The sequence below is a fragment of the Sorex araneus genome, chromosome 4, assembly GCF_027595985.1.
Source record: "Sorex araneus isolate mSorAra2 chromosome 4, mSorAra2.pri, whole genome shotgun sequence".
Classification (NCBI taxonomy): Eukaryota; Metazoa; Chordata; class Mammalia; order Eulipotyphla; family Soricidae; genus Sorex; species Sorex araneus.
Window position 1 is genome coordinate 48180889 of NC_073305.1, and position 21171 is coordinate 48202059.

General features: G+C 46.7%; 1 pseudogene; it reads right to left on the reverse strand.

The window, feature by feature from the left end:
- Positions 1-9120: 9120 nt before the first annotated feature.
- LOC101539228 (60S ribosomal protein L9-like) lies at positions 9121-9620 on the reverse strand (annotated as a pseudogene).
- Between the last annotated feature and the right edge of the window lie 11551 nt (positions 9621-21171).

A 21171-nucleotide genomic window follows, 5' to 3' on the forward strand; every position in this document is an offset into this window, starting at 1 on the left:
GGGGGAGGGGCTCTCGCGGCGCATGCCGGGAAGGAGGTGGGGCGGCAGAGGCGGCGGGAGGGCGATGACGTCACCGCGGCGGCCGCCAGCGGCGCGGCTGGGGAGCCCACGGCGGTCGTTACCCAGCTGGCGGTCGTCCCCCAGCCCAGAGAAACGCCTTGCGGCTGCCATCGGCCTTGGGGGGGCTGAAAGGCCGAGGGCGTTTGCGAACCGGTGGGCCGTAGTGGGCTTCAGCAACCCGCCCCCGACAGCCCCTCTGACCGCCCTCTGCAGGCACGCAGGTGTTGAGGTCCCCTGTGTCCCAGGCGGTGAGTCCATGGATTCCTGACTGGCGGGCTCTCGGCTGCTTGTCCACCTCCCAGAGACTGCAAAGAGTTTCAGCATGTCTCGGGTTGGGTTTTTTGGGGTTTTTTTTTCCAGTTTTATTGAGAAACAGCTGATATGCGCCCCTGTATCTATTAAACTGGCAGCCTGATGATCTGATTTACAAATCAAACCGTGAAATGATTACCACAATAGGTTCACTGTTTAGTTGAATCACGGCGCTTGTTCTGTCCTGACTTGTTTGGATTGCAAGTTCATGTTTTGAAAGCTTGTTGAGACAAAGTTATTTTAAATAACTTTTCTGGGGGGACCCGATGTGATAATACAGCCAGTAGGGCACTGGCCTTGCATGTGACTGACTAGAGTTCGATCCCTGGCACCCCATATGGTCTCCTGAGCACCATCAGGATTGATCCCTGAGCTCAGAGCCAGGAGTAAGCCCTGAGCATCGCTGGTGTGGTCCAAAAACAAAGAATTGGGGCAGGAGAATTGGTTCAGCAGGTAAGGCTCTTGCTTTGCATGTGGCTGACACAGGTTTGATCCCTGGCATCACATGTGGTTCCCCAAGCCCCACTAGGAACGATCCCTGAGCACAGAGACAAGAATAACCCCTGAGCCCAGCTATTTATGCTCCCCCTAAACAACTGGGGGGGGGGGTTCTGGGACCACACCTGGTGATGCTCAGGGGTTACTCCTGGCTCTGCACTCAGGAATTACTCCCAGCAGTGGGGGGAGGGGGGTTTGGAGGATCAGAACCCAGTCAGCCACATGCAAGGCAAATGGCCCACCCATTTTACTATAGCTCCAGCCCCTATTAGTTTTTTTTTTAAGGCACCCCCCCAAAAAAAAATACCTGAAAAAAATAAATAAATGACTTATTTGGTGTTGGAGATCAAATCTAGTACATCAAACACGCAAGACAATCCTTCTGTGTTTGTTTCTTAATTCCGGCTAGTTGCGCCCCACCCACAGTCTCAAAGACCCTTCTGTGCTTAGCAGTTCCTGGTGGTGCTCAGGGGACCATTTATGTTACTGGGATCTGGAACCTCCTGCCAGCAAAGAATGAACTCTGGGCCCAAAATACAGTTTTAAATTCATGCCGTGGGGCCAGAATAATAGTACAGTGGATAAGGCAATTGCCTTGCACAGGGCTGACCAGGCTCGATCCATTGGCATCCCATATTGTCCCCCAAGACCCACCAGAGTGCAGAGCCTGAAATAACCCCTGAGCACCACCAGGTGTGGCCCCCCCAAAAAAAAGCAGAACAAGAAAAGAAAAGCTACAATTCCTACTTAGAGAAGAACTGTCTGAGGCAAGAGAACTAGAGCCTGGCTAAATCTTGGCTGTAGTTGCTCCTGACAAAAAGCAGAGCTTCTGGCTATAATTTTTTCTGGGGTCTGGAAAAAGGCTGAGTGTAGTCCAGATGGATGGCAACTTTCCAAACTGCAAAGCAGTGGAAGAAAAGCACCCGGTGCCCCAGAGTACTCCCTACCCCCACCCTGCTCTTCTTGCTTCAGGCTAGAAAGACTAATGTAGATTTCTCTTTGAATGGCTAAATGGCTACAAGGACAATGCTGGGGCCACATCCTGAGTAGCTGGGAAGTGAATCTACCCTGGAAGACACCATTTTAGGCTGAACTAACCTGCAAAAACAACCACAGAAACAAAGTAATTTTTCCATATTGTCAACCAGAAGAAATGTTTTGCAGAATAACTTTCAAGTTTTGTATTTTCTTTACCTTTTCCAGATTTTGCTTAGTTTTAACTGAAGTGTCTCAAAAGACTTAATTTTCTGAGTTATTTTTGGATCGTAAAAGTAATTTTTTCCCTATATTTTAAGAATGTTCATGGGGGTATGGTGCCACCAGCAGGTCAACCTGTACCTGCGGGGTGAGTGCATCAACAACCTGATGGTGTCTCCAAGCTTCCTGACACCCCAAAATTGCTGCTGTGCCTTTGGCCGGACCCCAACAACTTAGGGCCAAGTTTATCAAGAAATTAAACGGCCCAAAGTTAGGTATGTGGGAGCCATGCCCACCAACCACCTCCAGCTCAGCTATATAAGCTCACTTAATGGCCTTATTTCAGAGACCCATAAATAAATCTCAAAAGAGATCAAAAGCCACAGTTAATCTCAGACCCAGGCATGGCTGAACAGAGGGTAAATCGCAGGGGTGTGGGTTGTCCAGGGGCCAGCCCAAGCAGAACCCTTGGCAGCCGCTTACTTCCACAATCCAAAATCACTGCCTGACTCCACTGTCTCAGGACGAACCTCACCAAGATATAATCTTCTGAAAATTCGGGTATGAAATCTCCAGGCTTTCTCGGGGCCAGAATGAGCTACCTACCCCACTTCCCTGTACTTCCGGAAGCCTCAGCAGTCACATTCACACCCCAAAGCGACCACCCTATTGAAAAGCTAGTCCAGCCTTATCCTGATAAAAATACCAGTGCCCTGAACAAACACTGTTTGGATCGAGACCACCCCTCAGTATTCAGAGAGACAAAGAGTCCAGCAGATTGCAAAACACACACCAAAACTTTATTATTCCAGCTAGCTGGGGCCGGAGCTGTCCTGATGAAGCAGGTCAGAGCTTGACCCTGAGGGCTTACAGCCAAGGGTTTATATAGCCATCCTGGGCACACAGGCCTCAGGAACAAGCTCAAAGATAAACAGTTCCGGGGCTGGAACAATAGCACAGCAGGTAGGGCGTTTACCTTGCACGTGGCTGACCCGAGTTTGATTCCCAGCATCCCATGTGGTCCTCTGCGCACCACTAGGAGTGATTCCTAAGTGCATGAGCCAGGAGTAACCCCTGTGCATCGATGGGTGTGACCCAAAAAGCAAAAAAAAAAAAAAAAAAAGTGTGTATATATAATATATATATATATATATATATATAATGTGGAGTTCATGCCCAATTCAATCACCTTGATCATCAATGGCTGAATAATTGCAGTACTCCTACATTTAAAAAAAATGTCCTAAAGGAGTGCAGCCTATTTCACCTTTTCACTTTCACATTTCTTTTTTTTTTTTATTAAATCACCCTGAGATACAGTTACAGATTTACAAAGTTTCATGATTTTGTTTCACCCATCAATCCACCAGTGCCCATTCTCCACTTCCAATGTTCCCAGTATCCCTGCCGCCACCCCCCATCCCTTCCCACCCCCTGCCTCTGTGGCGGGCACATTCCCTCTTACTCTCTCTCCTTTTGGGTGTTATGGTTTGCAATACAGGTACTAAGAGACCATCATATTTGGTCCATAGTCTACTTTCAGTACACATCTCCTATCCCGAGAGATCCTCCAACCATCATTTACTTAATGGTCCCCTCTCTATCCCAGCTGCCTTTTCCCCAGCATGTGATGCCAGCTTCTAAGCCGTGGTGCGATCCTCCTGGCTCTTATCTCTACTGGCTTAGATGTTAGTCTCCTATTATGTTACTTCATATTCTACAAATTAGTGCAGTCATTCTATGTCTGTCCCTCTCTTTCTGACTCATTTCACTTAGCGTGTGATACTCTCTATGTTCATCCACTTATATGCAAATTTTATGATTTAATCTTTTCTAACAGCTATAGTATAGTATTCCACTGTGTAGCTGTACCAAAGTTTCTTTAACCAGTCGTCTGTTCTCGGGCACTTGTTTTTTTTCCAGATTCTGGTTATTGTAAACAGTGCTGCAATAAACATACAAGTGCAGATGTCATTTCTACTGTATTTTTTTGCATCTCCAAGATATATTCCCAGAAGTAGTATTGCAGGGTCAAAATGGAGCTCAATTCACTTTCACATTTCTAACCTGGCTTCTTGTCTTGTTAGAATGAAACTATCAGGCTGGAGTGATAGCACAGCGGGTAGGGCGTTTGCCTTGCACGCGGCCGACCCGGGTTCGAATCCCAGCATCCCATATGGTCCCCTGAGCACCGCCAGGGGTGATTCCTGAGTGCATGAGCCAGGAGTAGTGACCCCTATGCATCGCCAGGTGTGACCCAAAAAGCAAAAAAAAAAAAAAAAAAAAAAGAAACTATCTCTTCTCGGCCTTTTGGCTAGATCAAGTGTAGAGTGAAACTCTTCTGGCTACCAGTTCAACAGTGCCCAGAAAGACAGTCTACACTGGGGAGTGGCATGGACAAATCAGAAAACTGACATCAAAAATGAGTCAGTGCTGCATATCTCTTCATTCTCAGCAATGGAAATCTAATTATCAAATGCTTCCATGTCAGTAAGGCTGTTTTTTTTGGGGGGGAGGGGGTAAACTCCAACAATAGTGAGTTTTGTGTTGAAATTGGAATGTAATCAAGGTAAAGAGAAAATGAAGTGAAATTTATCAGTTACATGCTTGGGGCTGGGGGATGTGGGGGTGGGAGGTATACTAAGGTTTTTGGTGGTGGAATATGGGCACTGGTGAAGGGATGGGTTTTTGAGCATTTTATAACTGAGACATAAGCCTGAGAACTTTGTAACTTTCCACATGGTGATTCAATAAAATAAATAATTTATATGAAAAAAAGACATAGAAAAAAAAAAAAAATGAGTCAGTGGGGTCCAGACAGATAGTACAACTGGTAAGTGTTAGGGCGCGGATCAAGATCTCCCTATAACGACAAAGAGACTCCAGAGACTGCAAACAGCAAGCAGGGTTTATTGTAAGACTGGCTAGCCAGGGTCCAGCCACCTACACGGACACGCAGGTCCAGCAGGTTGGGCCAAAGACCCTGAGCTTCTCCAAAGGAGATCTTATATAGGCCTTCCCCGGCCGTTACAGCAGAGCCCGCGCATTTCATAGCCAATAGATTTGTAATATTGCAAACTTTCTTAACCAATCCATTTAAAAGGACATCACTCCTTAGCCTATGGTTTTAGAGACCAGTATTCTCGCCAATATTCAGGAATGTCCCGGTTCTGGGGGCAGTTCTGGGTCTTGTGATACGGGTCATGTGATATGGGTCTGGTTATCTGGTCTGACCACCACCCTTCTTGCGAACCGGGGTGCCTTTATCTGAATTCCTTGCTCAGGGGCAGAAAATCAAGTTATTCTAGAATGCGGGCTCCTGTAAAAAGAGTCTTAAGAAAGCTAAATAGATTCCTGTGGTCTGTCCTGGGCTAGATCCCCACAGTAAGGTGCTGAAGCCTGAGCAGTAATATAATGGGTAAGGAGCTTACTTTGCACACAGCTGACCCAGATTCGATCCCTAGCACCACATATGGTTCTCCAAGCCCTTGTGCAAGGAATGATCATTGAGCGGTTCTAAGTATAGCCTTCCCCCTCAAAAAAAAGTATCATGGGTTCGGTGGGAGGGGTGGGGGGAGTTTAGGCCACACCTGGCAATGCTCAGGGGTTATTCCTGGCTCTGCACTCAGGAATCACTCCTGGCAGTGCTCACGGGACCATATGAGATGTCAAGGATCAAACCCAGTTTGGCAGCATGCGAAATAAGCACCTTACCTGCTGTACTATCTCTCCAGTCCCAATAAAATACTTTTTTGGGGGGGGAGGGGGAGGTCACACCTGGTGGTGCTCAGGGTTTACTTCTGGCTCTGTTCTCAGGGATCTCTCCTGGGGGCTCAGGAGATATGGGATGCTGGGGATCCAATACAGATCAGTCACATGCAAGGCAGCAATGTACTTTTTCTAAAAAATGGCTCTTGCCTTCCATGAGACTTGGGTTCAAGTACTGGCACCGCATATAGTTACCCCCAGCAGGCCTGTTAGAAGTGATCCCTAAGCACAGAGCCAGGAGTAAGCCTTGAGCACTGTGAGGTGTGACTTCAAACCACCACCACACTAAATCAGGGATCAGAGAGATAGTCCGGGGATAAGGTATTTGCCTTGCATGTGATCAACACCTAGTTGATGGACAGCACCGCATGTGGTTCCCTAAGCACCACCAGTAGTGATCCCTGTGTATACAGCTAGGAATATAGCACCACTGAATGTGGCCCAAAAACAACAAAACTTTTTAAACAGTTTGGAGTTATTGTGTAGAAGGAAGGGTGCTTGTCTTTCATGTGGCTGGCATGGGTTCAATACTCTCAGCATCTCATATGGTCCCCTAGCCTGCCGAGAGTGGTCCCTGAGCATAGAGCTAGGGGTAAGCCCTAAGCACTGCAGAGTGTGGTCCAAACCCTGCCCCCACTCCTCAAAAAAAGAGAAAAAATCAGTTTGCCTTAAAGAGCATTCAACTGAATTGTTTCCTTTTAAATCATTATTCCTTTTATTTATTTCAGTTTCACACGAGTAATTATTTTAGAAAAGCTAAAAAATACAAATAAGTAATTTTGTACCCTCATCTGCCGAGAGTATCCCACCCGCCCGGCAGAGCCTGGCAAGCTACCTATGGCATATTCGATATGCCAAAAACAGTAACAGCAAGTCTCACAATGAGATGTTACTGGTGCCCGCTCGAGCAAATCGATGAACAACGGGAAGACAGTGCTACAGTGCTACCCTCATCTGCATCAGGGGTACTGATGGCTAGGTGCTAGAAGCAAGGTCTCTCCCTGGAGCACTTAGAGGGAGGGGAAATGTGGTGTTAGTGATTAAACCTGAGGTTCCTGAATACAAAGCGTGTTTCAGTCCTTTGACTCATCTTCTTGGCTCCAAATAAGAAAAAATTAGTAACATACACAGCCATATACTGTAAAAAACTAGTGCACGCCGAGGGGCGCGTGCACTCGTGGGCTCTCCGGGCGGCTGTGTCTCACTGCCCATGTTCGGTGCTCTGGAACCGCTGTGTATGGGCTGGATCGGGACAGCCGTTGGCCAAGGACAGGCGAAGTAAGAACGAGGACGAAGCTGGTTGCTGATTAGTTACGTTTATTCAATCTTGCATCTTTCTCATCTCCCGCACTCCAGGTTCCGTCCTCTCTCTGGATCTCCTGCCGCCCCTCTCCATCTCTCTCCTCCCTTTTTCCTCTCTCCCTCTTGCCCCCAGGTTACACATCGCCAGGTAGCAAAATCAACATAATAAAGCCCTTCCTGAGGGCTGTCAGGTTTAAAGGGAACACAACCTAGGGGCGTTTCAAAGCCCTTCCTGACTGCCCTGTAGGCAAAATACTTCTTAAGGGTTTTTTCTCCTCTCCCCATTCCAAACACTCATTAACATCTTAATACTAGTTATTTTTGCATGGACATAGCAAGAGATACATTGAGGTTTGCAAGGCAGTTCTCCTGGCAACAGCTTGCCACAAGCTCAGACCACAGCACTCAGGCCATATTAATCATTCCTCACCCTAGCAGGGTCCAAATCTAGTTATCACTGTTTGGATCATGACAACATTTGTCCATGATCAAGCTCTTGATCATATAGTTAAGCATTAGGCACTTTGGCCAGGTCCATCTCGATGCCAGGGTAGCACACAACTTACCACTTGCCCTGGGTCCATCTCGTCCCTTGTCCGGACCCTGCTTTTGGGGGTGCTAGGAAGTAAGGGCAGCTGAGGCTTAGGTCAAGAGAACAGATGCCTTGGAGGAAAATATCATGTAGAGTCAAATGACTCCCAGGTTACAAAAGCATAACTTTTGTTAAGTCTTCCTGTGTCCATACAAAAAGGACTTGCTCTGAATAAACTATGCAAAGGACTCAAGAAGAAGAGAAAAACATTATTTACAAGTCAACAGAACACTAAGAAAGAAGCTACAAATAAACAAAGAGGAATAGGAGCACTGTAACGGGAGTAACCCAACAAACCTAAACTACCTGAGGCTATGTTATCCTACAATATACATATATATCATATATAACCATATATATGTGTGTGTATATATACACACATTATATATCTATATATATGATTGTAAGTATTTTTTTGTTTTGTTTTGGGGCCACATCTAGTGGTGCTCAGGTCCCTGGCACTACGCGGTCTCCTTAGCACCATTGCAAGTGACAAAATCTCATTACTCAGCATCATTACCCTCACCTAAAAACTCATTCAATTACAGGAACCTGATCGATAGTACATTGAGTAGGGCACTTGCCTTGCATGCAGTCAACCCAGGTTCAAATTCTGGCATCCTATATGGTACCCTGGACACTGCTAGGAGTGATTCTTGTGTACAGAGCCAGGAGTAACCCCTGAATATTGCTGAGTTTGGTACCAAAACTAAACAAATAGGTCTGAGCCATAGTACAGTGCGTAGGATGTTTGCCTTGCATGGGACAAACCTAGGTTAAATCACTGGCATCCCATATGGTCCTCCAAGCACTGCGAGAAGTAATACTTCCTGAGTGCAGAGCTAACAGTAACCCCTGAGTATTGCTGAGTGTGACCGCCCAAAACAAAACAAAATAAAACAAAAACAAAACCCAAACTCATTAAATTCCAATCCTCTCTTTGGAGAGACAGTACAGTGGTGAAGGTGCACTCCTTGCACTTGGGCAATTCTGGTCCCAACCCCAGTACTACATAGCTATTGGAGCTACCTGATCGTCACATTGAACGCTCAGAACACTGCCAGAATGGCCCAGATATCCCTGGCACCACAGAGCCTGAGCAGCAACACATTTTTAAGCCCTTGCATTGAACCATTGGCTTGTTAGGCCAAGAATTGCTAGGAGTAGGCGCTGAGCCTCCTGAGGACCACATGGGAGGCACCCCAAAATACTTACATTCTTTTTTTTCCTTAAAGATAGTACTCATATAGTTTTGTCGCGTCTCATTATCACAAATAGGTGTGAAGAATCATCCTGTGTATCCTGCTTTCTGTAGCCAGAAAACTTAGATCTGACTCATCAGCCTGCTGTACAGTTCCTTTTTCAGAAACATGGATACCATCCAAAAACTTTCATGTAGCCTTGATTTTTACTGTTGTGGCTTGCTGAATCAAAGCAGCTGAATTTGATACAAGTTCAATGCCATTTCCTTCAAGAATTAACTCATCTTTCTGGGTTGAGATACCCAGAACAAGCAACACCTGACTTCCTACGAGCCCTGCGGATATAATTTTCACCCAATAAATTATGAATTTCATCAAGTGACCCATTCTCCTGAATAAGCATGTTGATGGGGAAGTAGACATACACAGATCTCATCTTGTCACGGAAGCCCAGTGTAATCCCCTTGATCATGCTCCGAGCATGACTGTAGGCATTTCCTTTCAATTCCCCCACTATTTGTCAACCGGAGCCTCCTCTTCTTGCCCAGGGAGATGCTGAGCTCCACATTGATGTGGTTGAAATCTCTCTGCAGGGTGCCTCGGAGGTCCTTCAAGATAACCGTGTGTCCCTTGAGGGAGATGACATTTTTGGGAAAGTCGACAGTCTGGGTGCTGAGAATGGTCTTCATTCTCGAAGTAGATGTGTCAAAAAGCAATACTTAAATTCTTTTTTTTTAATTAATTTTTTAAAATTGAATTACTGTGAGAACAGTTACAAAGCTTTCAGGTTTAAATCTCAGTCATACACTGATCATACACCCATCCCTTCACCAGTGCACATGTTCCACCACCAAGAACCCCCGTGTACCCCCCGTAAACAGAGAGAAAGCTTAAGGCTAGAGGCCATGTTTTGCCTGCTGGAGCTATGGATTTGATCCCTAGCAGAATATGGTCTCTCAAACACTGACAGGGGGCTGGAGCCATAGCACAGGGGTTTGCCTCGCACATGGCGGACCCAGTTTGATTCCATTCGAAGCATCCCTTATGGTCCCCTGAGCACTGCCAGGAGTAATTCCTGAGCGCAGAGCTAGGACTGACCCCTGTGCATCCCCGGGTGTGACCCAAAAAGCAAAAAACAAACAACAAACACACACACACACACACACACACACACACACACAAAACCCCCAAAAAACAAATCAGACATTACCAGGTGTGGCCCAAGATCTAAAATCGAATAATTAAAATTGCAAATTCTCAACATTACATTCTAGGGATGCTGGTGTCCTCTAGGGCATGACTTTGCCCTTTGACTTTCCTCTCTCTTTTTTTTTCTTTCTGCTTTTTGGTCACACCCAGAGATGCTCAGGGGTTACTCCTGACTCTGCACTCAGGAATTACTCCTGGTGATGCTCGGGGACCATATGGGATGCCCAGGATGGAACCTGGGTGTGCTGCATGCAAGTAAAGTGCCCTATCTGCTGTATTATTGCTCAGGCCCCGACTTTTCTCTCTGGATAACCTCATATTCTCTTTAGAGTTAGCATTCCTATCTGCCCTCCCCCTGCCAATAAAACTATTTTACTTTACTTAAAAATTAAAAAGTTCTGGGGCTGGAGTGATAGCACAGCGGGTAGGGCATTTGCCTTGCAAGAGGCCGACCCGGGTTCGATTCCCAGCATCCCATATAGTCCCCTGAGCACCGCCAGGGGTGATTCCTGGGTGCATGAGCCAGGAATGACCCCTGTGCATTGCCGGGTGTGACCCAAAAAGAAAAAAAATAATTAAAAAGTTCTGGGGCTGGAGCGGTAGCACAGCGGGTAAGGCGTTTGCCTTGCAAGAGGCCGACCCGGGTTCGATTCCCAGCATCCCATATAGTCCCCTGAGCACCGCCAGGGGTGATTCCTGGGTGCAGAGCCAGGAATAACCCCTGTGCATTGCCAGGTGTGACCCCCCTAAAAAAAAAGCAAAAAAAAAACAAATAAAAAAGTTCTCAGGGGCCAGGGAATGTAGCTCAGTATATAATTTTGCAACCTTGTACCTTCCTCCAACAACAAAACACCTTCACAGGATTTTCTGGAGTTAAGAAAGCAATACTGGTTTAGGCCTGTCCTTTGGAGGAAGCCATGAGCCCTCTCTGGGAGAAGCCACCTTGTTACATTCGTTTAGCTTTGAAGATAGAGTCTTATCATACCTGTGCTCTGATAAGGATCCTGGTTCTGGCTGGACAGTTTTGAGTAGTGGAGATCGTGCTGGGCAGTCATCCTTAACCTCCAAGCACCTTTGTCTTTATTACCTTGTTAAAATCCGTAACATTTCTGTGATTTTTCTCTATATGTGATGCGTGTCTCCTATGTGTTCCTGAACTGTGTGTACCCACTTTCCCCCCCTCATAAATATGCCTGAGTTTTTCTGGAAAATTACTAAATATATGCAGACTGTTATATCACTCTAACTCTGTCCATCTTAAAGCTGACTCCCATCCCTTCTCTTTGAAGCTTGCTTACAGACTTTGCTGGTTAGCCAGGCTTCCTAGTTAGTTGTGCTTCCTGGTTCGCCACGGCTCCCTGGCTTAAGTTATTTCCTTGGACTAGAGGAACAGCTTAATGGCTACAGCACATGTTTTGCATGTGGGAGGCCCAGCTTGATCTCTCTCTCTCAGCTTTTTTAGGCTCTGTACTCAGGAATTAAGGAATTACTCATGGCCTTGCTTGGGGGACCATATGGGATGCCGGGGATCAAACCCAGGTTGGCCATGCAAGGCAAATGTCTTACCCACTGTACTATCGCTCCAGCCCCCTCAGTTTTTTGGTTTTTTTTTGGTCACACCCGGCGATGCACAGGGGTTACTCCTGGTTCTACACTCAGGAATTACTCCTGGCGGTGCTCAGGGGACCATATGGGATGCTGGTATTCGAACCCGGGTCGGCCGCGTGCAAGGCAAATGCCCTACCCGCTGTGCTATCGCTCCAGCCCCAGCCCCCTCAGTTTTGATCTCTGACCCCGTGGTCCCTGAGCATCACCAGGAGTGAGCCCACTGATGCAGGGATACTGCAGGTATTTGTATTTGCATTGACCAAGTCAGGTTTTCCAATTCTCTGAAGAATGAACACTGAACCCAAAGTTTAGCAAGGAAAAGGTTAATTAGAAAGAAAAGTTCCCAATGGCAGTGGCATTCAAAACCCTAATGAGGTTTCTGTTCTATGAGTTTATAGGTAAAGAGGTCTGCTTCTTTTTTACTTATTGAACCACTATGCTGTGGCAAGTAGTATTACCTGTTTCTACATTTTTTTAAAGTTTTTAAGTTATTTTGTTTTAGTTTTGGGGCCACATCTGGCGGTGCTCAGGGCTTACTCCTGGCTCTGCACTTAGAAATTACTTCTGGCGATGCTCAGGGGACCATATGGGATTCAAGGGATCAAACCTGGGTCATGTTCTGCTTTGAACAGGTATCTTGCTTATCTCTGTGTTTGTTTGGTAATTTCCACTCTGGACAGTATGGATTCTCTTTTGAACACATTTCCCCTTTCTCTCCTCTCACATCGTTCTAAGTAAATTTCATTCCGTAAAAAACCCTTGTTTCACTTTTTTTTTTTTTTTTGACCATACACTGCTATGCTCAGGGGTTAACCCTGGCTCTGCACTCAGGAATTACTCCTGGCTCAGGGAACCATATGGGATGCTGGGAATCAAACCCGGGTTGACCACGTGCAAGGCAAACACCCACCCGCTGTCTATTGCTCCAGCCCCTTGTTTCACTATTTTGCCTCCTCCTGAAATTATTTTCTGTGAGAGAAAGGCCACAGACCCAGGACACCTGTGCCAAAACTAGACTAGATTATGCCGGTCCTGACCCACAGCAGGCATTTCCCCAGCACTGAGGGCCAACGAGGGCCGAGCCAAGAGGAGGCAGCACTCTTTCTTGAGTCTACCTCCCTCACTCCCCACTTTATTGAGCCACAGGCAACAGAAAGAAAAGTAGAGTGTGTTAAAGTCCTTACTTCCCCTGTGGTATTACCTGGGAAAGATCCCTTTCTGTTGATCCCAAACAACAGAATAGTTTTCTGTGTCTGTGCACTGGTGAAGGGATGGGTGTTTGAGCATTGTGTAACTGAGACTTAAGCCCGAAAGCTTTGTGACTTTCCACATGGTGATTAAAAAAAATAATAATTAATTAAAAAAACAAAAGAATAGTTTCCTGTGTCATTTGTTTAAGCCCTACTGGAGGAGAAGGGGACTAAGTCCCCTATGACTGTCTGAGAAGAGAGAGACAGAGAATGCCATTTCCTACTGGTTTCAGAGGCAGTATGGCCCTGCACAAGCTTGTCTGGGCAACTAGCCGCCACCGCTATGAAACAATGGTGTTCTACCTTTTGAAGCCACCCAACTTATATAACTGTTCTGGGGGTCTAGGAAGGGAACCTCCTACAGGATTCTTATGGTAGAAACCAGGCATCCCTACAGTCTGAGATCTCTTTGTAGGTAAAATAATTTTCCTGATCATTTGCTTCTTTCTTGGCTTTGGGGCCACATCTAGTGGTTCTCAGGACTTACTCCTGGCTCTGTGCTCAGGGATCACTCTTGGTGGGCTTGGGGGACCACCATGGGGTACCAGGGATCGAACTTGGGTCTGCAGTGCAAGGCAAGCATCTTACCCACTGTATGACCACTCCAGCCCTATACCATACGTTTGGTAGTTTCAAATGGAATGTCCTAAGCCATATATGTTCTTTTCAAAACTGAGAGTATCTTACTTGGGTCCAGATTTGTAGAGTCACACCTGAAAGTTCTTGGGGGCTACTTGGTGGTATCCCAGAGACTGTGAGTGCTGGGATCAAACTTGGGCTTCCATATGCAAAGCATAGCTGCAACCCTTTAAGCTAGCTTTTTTGTCCTAGTTCCATTGGGGGGGGGGTGTTTAGGCCACAACCCACAACCGGCAGTACTTCCTGGTTCTATGCTCAGGGATTACCCCCGCAGGCTCGGGGAACCATATGGGGTATGGGGGAATTGAATCCAGATAAGCCATGTGCAAGGCAACCCTCCTACACGTTGTACTATCTCTCAGGCCCCTAGTTTCTTTTCTTTTTTTTTTTTTTGTTGCTTTTTGGGTCACACCCAGCGATGCTCAGGGGTTACTCCTGGCTTTGCACTCAGGAATTACTCCTGGCGGTGCTTGGAGGACCATATGGGATGCCGGGGATCGAACCCGGGTCGGGCGCGTGCAAGGCGAACGCCCTACCCGCTGTGCTATCGCTCCGGCCCCCGCCCCTAGTTTCATTTTTCAACATTGATTGATTGATTGATTGATTGGTTTTGGGGTTATACATGGCAGTACTTAGGGCTTAGTTCTGGCTCAGCACTCAGGGAGAATTCTTGGTGATGCTCAGGGAACCATATGTTGGCATTGGGGATCAAGCTTGGGTTGGGCACGTGCAAGGCAAGAGCCCTACCCTCTGTACTATCTTTCCAGGTTCCTAGTTCCATTTTTATTTATTTTTTTATTATTACTATTTTTTTAGCTTTTTGGGTCACACCTGGCGATGCACAGGGGTTATTCCTGGCTCTACACTCAGGAATTACTCCTGGCGGTGCTCAGGGGACCATATGGGATGCTGGGATTTGAACCCCGGTTGGCTGCGTGCAAGGCAAACGCCCTACCTGCTCTGCTCCAGCCCCTCCATTTTTAAAAAATGTCTGAGCTAAGAACTGGAGCAATAGCACAGCGGGTAGGGCGTTTGCCTTGCACGCGGCCAACCCAGGTTCGATTCCCAGCATCCCATATGGTCCCCTGAGCATCGCCAGGATTGATTCCTGAGTGCAGAACCAGGAGTAACCCCTGTGCATTGCCGGGTGTGACCCATAAAAGCAAAAAAAAAAAAAAAGTCTGAGCTAGAGAAGCTAGTGAGCCTTCCCTGAAGTTTGATTAATACTTCACAGTAATAAAGTGATTCTTTTTTTGTTGGGAGTGCTCTGTGTGTATGTGTGCTCCTGCATGAATGAAATTCTCAAAGGTGTGAAGCAGTAATGCAATTGCAGCCTGTGGTAACTTTGTATAGCATGTTTCAACTGTCAAATACAATTCACATATATCTATTTCTTCCCTGACATTGTTAAATGAATGCTTCATTCAATTTACTAAGAGGAAATAGATGTTTTAGGTGGATTCCCTTTATTGCTGTTGTTACTTTGTTTTGTTTTGGGGGCCATACTCTGTGGTGCTCATGGCTGTTAGTCCTGGCTCTACACTTAGGGATCCCTCTTTGAAGTGCTGGTGGAAACCATATGTGGTGCCAGAGATCAAACCTGGGTGAGCTGTGTGCAAAGCAGGTGCCCTACCTGCTGTTAGCAAATTCTTGCTCTTGACATGGAAAATTCTACAACTAAGCTGAACTTTGAAAGTTGGTGTTTATTTCTCCGGTCAAGGGGATCCAAATGTACCAGGAGGGGAAAAAAACCCAGATAGTCAGATCAGATGGTGAGACGGGTCCTCAAAATGCCATTTCTTTCCCTCTCCTCCCTTTCTCTCCTGTCCTCTTACTCCCCTTTCCTCTTCTCTCCTCCCCTTCCCTCTCCTCTCCTCCTTTTTCACCACACTCAGAGGTTCTCAGGGGTCAGTCCTGGCAGCGCTCAGATATTAAACAAGGTGCTCAGACACTGAATAAGAGTTGTAGTCCAAGTGCCACATGCTAGGCCTTACTTCCTGTACCATTTCCCCTCCCTCCTTCCCTTCCTTCAGTGTTCTGGGGACCATGCTGGGCTTCTTACATGCTAAGCATATTTTCCAATTCTCTATCTTTCCAGACCCAGTGATTTTCTGCAGTGTGTGAACCTGGGCCTCCTGCATGCTAAACATGTGCTCATCCCAGTGATCTTTCCTTCTTGTCCTCAAAATAGTTGTTTCCACACTGGTTTCTATTACTTCCCAGCTTGGGGTGTGTCCAGGTGGTGACATCAGACCTCAGGTCTACTGCCTGGTCCCATCGGGTGAGTTGGGGAAGATGGCTAGAACTGTTAAGATTTAAAATTACTGTTCAATCCCTCATTCCCACATGGAAGAAGAATTAAGCAGGATTCAGAAAAGGATCTTTTATTTTTTTCCCCTTATTTATTACTGGTGCCCACTGGAGCAAATAGAAGATCAATGGATGACAAGCGATACAAGTGATTTGTGGCTTAAGTAGTTTGGTGCAGTGGTGTGCTTAAATTGTCACTCGAAGACAATGAAGAGAGCTCTCGCACTGACAAACAATAAATACATCAAGAGTTACACTAATATGGGGCTGGAGCGGCAGCACAGCGGGTAGGGCATTTGCCTTGCACGTGGTCGACCCGGGTTCAAATCCCAGCATCCCATATGGTCCCCTGAGTACCGCCAGGAGTAATTCCTGAGTGCAGAGCCAGGAGTAACCCCTGTGCATCGCCAGGTGTGACCCAAAAAAAGCTAAAAAAAAAAAAAAGAGTTACACTAATAGAATGGCTGTGAGCAGAGGTAACATTTTTCAGCAAATGAAACTTACAAACCTCCTTTGTGCTGCCAACCCCTGCAATGGCTCTATTCATAGAAACATATTTTCCATTGGTTTCCTGATTTCTTTTTTTTTTTTTTTGTACTCTGATGATCAAAGGAATAGGTGCTTAAAAGCATTATCTGGTTTTCTTCCTTTCTGCAAGGAACTTATGGCTGACTTCATACAATCATGTGATGTGTATCTTTTCCACCTTACATGCTGTGTTTAATTTCCCCAAGGAATCGATCTGTGGCGGACACAGAGTGGTCCTCAGCTAATGCGTGACCTGAGGGTTTCTAGATCTCTAGGGAGTACAGAATGCATGACCCAAAACATGCCACTCTGTTGTATGGATTATTTTGAGCTAAAAGCAATTAAGGGCCAGCACAGGAATAGTCTAGCCACAACTTTGAGCCTTTCTATATACACTTTACTTTTTTTTTTTTTTTTTGCTTTTTTGAGTCACACCTGGTGATGCACAGGGGTTACTCCTGGCTCTGCACTCAGGAATTACCCCTGGCCGTGCTCAGGGGACCATATGGGATGCTGGGATTTGAACCCGGGTCGGCCTCATGCAAGGCAAACGCCCTACCCGATGTGCTATCTCTCCAGCCCCACACTTTACTTATTAATCTTTTCAGAGCCAAGAATGGAACCCGGGCTTCGTACATGCAAGACAAGTGCTCTAAATCACATCCTTGGCTGCTCTACAGGCACTTTCTTTTTTTTCTTTTCCTTTTAAAATTTTTATTAGTGAATGACCATGAGGTACAGTTACAAACTTATGAACTTTCATGTTTTCTACATGCACTTTAAATTCATGCTCTCAATTCCATTTAGTTAGATAAGACCATGGCTGTTCTGAGATCTTAATAATTCTTTTCCTAAGATCACCCTGATCTAGATTCCAGATTCAGGCTCTGCTTCTGGACTCAAAAGCTCCAGTTCTGTTTCCGGGGCAGAGGGCAGGTAATTATTTACACTTTACAAAGTCCACTGTTGATAAACAATGCCTTCTGGTTTGGGGACGAGAATGACAGAGTCCTTTCAGAGACACCTATACTGAGTCAGGAAGAATTCGAGAGACACCTCCACCCACACATACTCCCTGCCCCCAGCCTGTATCTAAACCCATATCTAAAACTACAGAGCTCTTTCAAAAGGTTCAAGATCCCTTTGATCAATCCAACCTGCTGTGTTTGCAGACTCTCATCCTCCATTATTCACCAGTCAGAGCTGAACAATAGCTCAACTTTTGAGTTGTTTGTATTCTTCCCCCTACCCTTCTTCTAAGAAAAATACCAATGCAGTGTTTGACATCCTGCCTGAAGACTGAAGAGACAGCAAAGCAGCATAGTGCTTGCCTTGCACACAGCCAACCTGGGTTCAATCCCTGACATTCCATTTGGCCTCCCAAGCACCACCAGGAATGATTGCTGAGTGCAAAGCCTGGAGTAACCCCTGAGCATCACTGGCTGTGGCCCCCAAACAAAAAACCAAACAGACAAAAGATACCTCCCAACTAAGCAACCCCCAGCATGTCCTGACTCCCTACCACCCAGGAACCCTTCAAAGCTGAAATAAGCACTGTGTACAGCCAGGTGTGGCCTGAAACCAATAAAAAAGCCCCACCTGAGTTTCCAGAACAGCCAGCCTTGGGCCTGCCCTGGAGATGTGTCCTCAGTACTGAGTGTGAGGTTGGAGGAGGTAGAAGCATGAGAGGGACCTCCTGCAAGCGTGGTGCAGAGCTGACGCAGGATCAGCTCAGAGGAAAATCTTCCACATCTAGGTGCTTGGAAGCTCTGGGTAGCAGGTGTGGGACAAACTGGTGCAAATTCTCTGAGACATTAGGGACAGGATGTGTGGTATTGGGACTGGAATCCAGAGCCTCTCGTACGAGAGGTTAGAGCTTCTCTTGCTTCTCTTGGCTGGACGTGGCTGCAGGGGCGCAGCAGTCCCGGGCCCTGCTAGTTTCCATGAGCAGAAAGCAGAACTCTTCATAGGCTCTCAGTGGAGGTACTGCAACTCCCCTGAATATCAGTGGAGAGGTAGCTGGAGACCCTATGACAGAGTTTAGGGAAGTAATAAAACTGAGATAAGATCTGGCACCAGCTCCCCTGTGAAATGACTCAGCAGGAATAAGGCCTGATAAGACTAAAGGACAGCCAGGATTTCCGGCCCCAAATGGAGAAGGCTGGTCACCCCTCAGGAACAAAGGCTATGATAACCTGAAAGAAGACCTCCTGGAGGCCAAAGCCTTACCCTCCTTTTTTTTGCAGGAGGGGTGAGAGTGGGGGGGGGGTGGGGGGAGAGCACACTTGGCAGTACTCCTGGAGGGGCTGGGGGGACCATATGGGGTTTCAGGAATCAAATTGGGTTGGAAGGCAAATGCCCTACCTGCTATGCTGTCATTCTGCCCCCCCCACTTCCCTCTGGACAACACCCCAGGGACAGCTCTTATCTGCACAGAGAACTCCAGGCCAAGGGAACTCCTAGGAAAAGGATTTCTCCTCTCTGAAGATGCTCATTCTTCTGGGGTGTGTTTCCTTTCTCCATCCCTTTTATTGTTTTATTCTGACTCCTGGGCCACACTGGAGTGCTCAGGGCTTACTCTTCTCTACAATCAGGAATCACTCCTGATGGGGCTCATAAGGTGGACCATATCGGATATCAGATAATGAACCAGGTTTGGTGCAATTTAAATGCCTTCATCCTGTATGATCTCTCTAACCCCCTTCTAAAACTTTTGTTTTGGGGTCACACCCAGCATTGCCTGGGGATTGCTTCTGGCTCTGAGCTCAGGAATTACTTCTGGCAGTGCTCAGGAGACCATCTGGGATGCTGCAGGGGATCAAACCTGGGTCAGCCATGTGGATGGATGGCAAAAACACCCAATCTGCTGTACTCAGACCCTAGGTCCCGGGTCCTCTTTTTTTTTTTTTTTCTTTTGGGCCACACTCAGCAATGCTCAGGTCTTACTACTGACTCTGCACTCAGGAATCACTCCTGGCAGTGCTTGGGGAACCCTATGGAATCTTTTGTCACATTCAAGGCAAGCATCCTACCCACTTGCCTCTCCAAACCCCTCTCTGACCCTCTTCTTAACTTTTATTATTTCCTACAAGGATATTACCTGTGCTGCCCTAATTTTCAGCCTGCAATCCTTCCTTCCCTCTCCTTCTCCAAAGAAAAAAAGAGGGGAACCTGGTAACATGGCCTGTAATCTAAACCAGCCCAAAGGCATTAATTATACATGTCACAAAAAAAATTTGGATGATTTGCTAGCAATCTTCTTTGTAGTGATGTTTCTTTGTAGCTAATCAGGAATTGCTAATCAGGACCATATTCCTTAGTCCCTGTCTGGGTACTAGGTTCATCTGACCTGCAGAGGAAAAAATTCAAGAATGAGGGCCTGGAGACATAATACAGTAAGCATGCTGTTGACCTGGGTTCGATCTCTGCACCCCACGGGGTCCTCTGAGCCCTACCAGGAGTGAGTCCTGACCAGAGGGCCAGGAGTAAGCCCTGGCACCACTGGGTGTGGCCCCCCAAAAAGCAAAACAAACAACAAATAGAATCCAAGCATGAGTCAGAAATATAGAAAAGTGGGGTTGGGGCGATAGTACAGCGGGTAGGGCATTTGCCTTGCATGTGGCCAACCCAGGCTCGATCTTCAGCATCCCATATGGTCCCCCAGCACCGCCAGGAGTAATTTTTCTTTCTTTTTTTGCTTCTTGGGTCACACCCAGTGATGCACAGGGGTTACTCCTGGCTCATGCACTCAGGAGTTACTCCTGGCTGTGCTCGGGGGAACCATATGGGATGCTGGGAATCGAACCCGGGTTGGCTTCGTGCAAGGCAAACGCCCTACCCGCTGTGCTATCACTCCAGCCCCCAGGAGTAATTTCTGAATGCAGAGCCAGGAGTAACCCCTGTGCATCACCTAGTGTGACCCAAAAAGCAAAAAGCAAAAAAAAAAAAAAGAAAGTGTACCAGGAGTCTTGGGTTGGTCTGCATTGTTTTCACCTCTTTCTCTTTTTTTTCCTGTTTGGGGTCATACCTGGTGGTAGTACTTCAAGCTTACTCCTGGTTCTGTGCTCAGGAATCATGCTGATGGGCTCACAGGACCATATAAGGTGCTGGCGATCAAACTAGGGTTGGCTGTGTGCAAGCAAATGCCCTTTCTGCTGGACTATCACTCCTGTTTTCACCTCTTAAGGAGCTTAACATATTAACTCTTCCCAGAGTTAACAACACAGTGGGTCATACACAAAAGAGGTGCCATTTCAAAGAAGTGGTGGTTATCTCTGCGTAAGAGATTATTCTTTTATGAGAAGGTGACTTTTGATATAACTATTACTCAGATAATTTCTACATCACACTTGCACTGGCCATTGTCCTTGGTTTCTACTTTCCTTTCCTTTCCCTAACTAGTGTTTCTTAACCTTTTTCCTACCAGGGCCCCCTCCGACCTGTTTCCTTCATGTGCACCTCCAGCGCCCCCTTCCCACTAGTTGGCACCCTAGGGACCATCTGACTCCTAGGTCCTAGAAGATCTTTCTGGAATTGGGGTTTATTTTCATTAGTGCAATATGAAGGCAATTTTTTCTCTCTCTCTCTTTTTTTTTTTTTCCTTTTTGGGTCACACCTGGCGATGCACAGGGGTTACTCCTGGCTTTGCACTCAGGAATTACCCCTGGCCGTGCTCAGGGGACCATATGGGATGCTG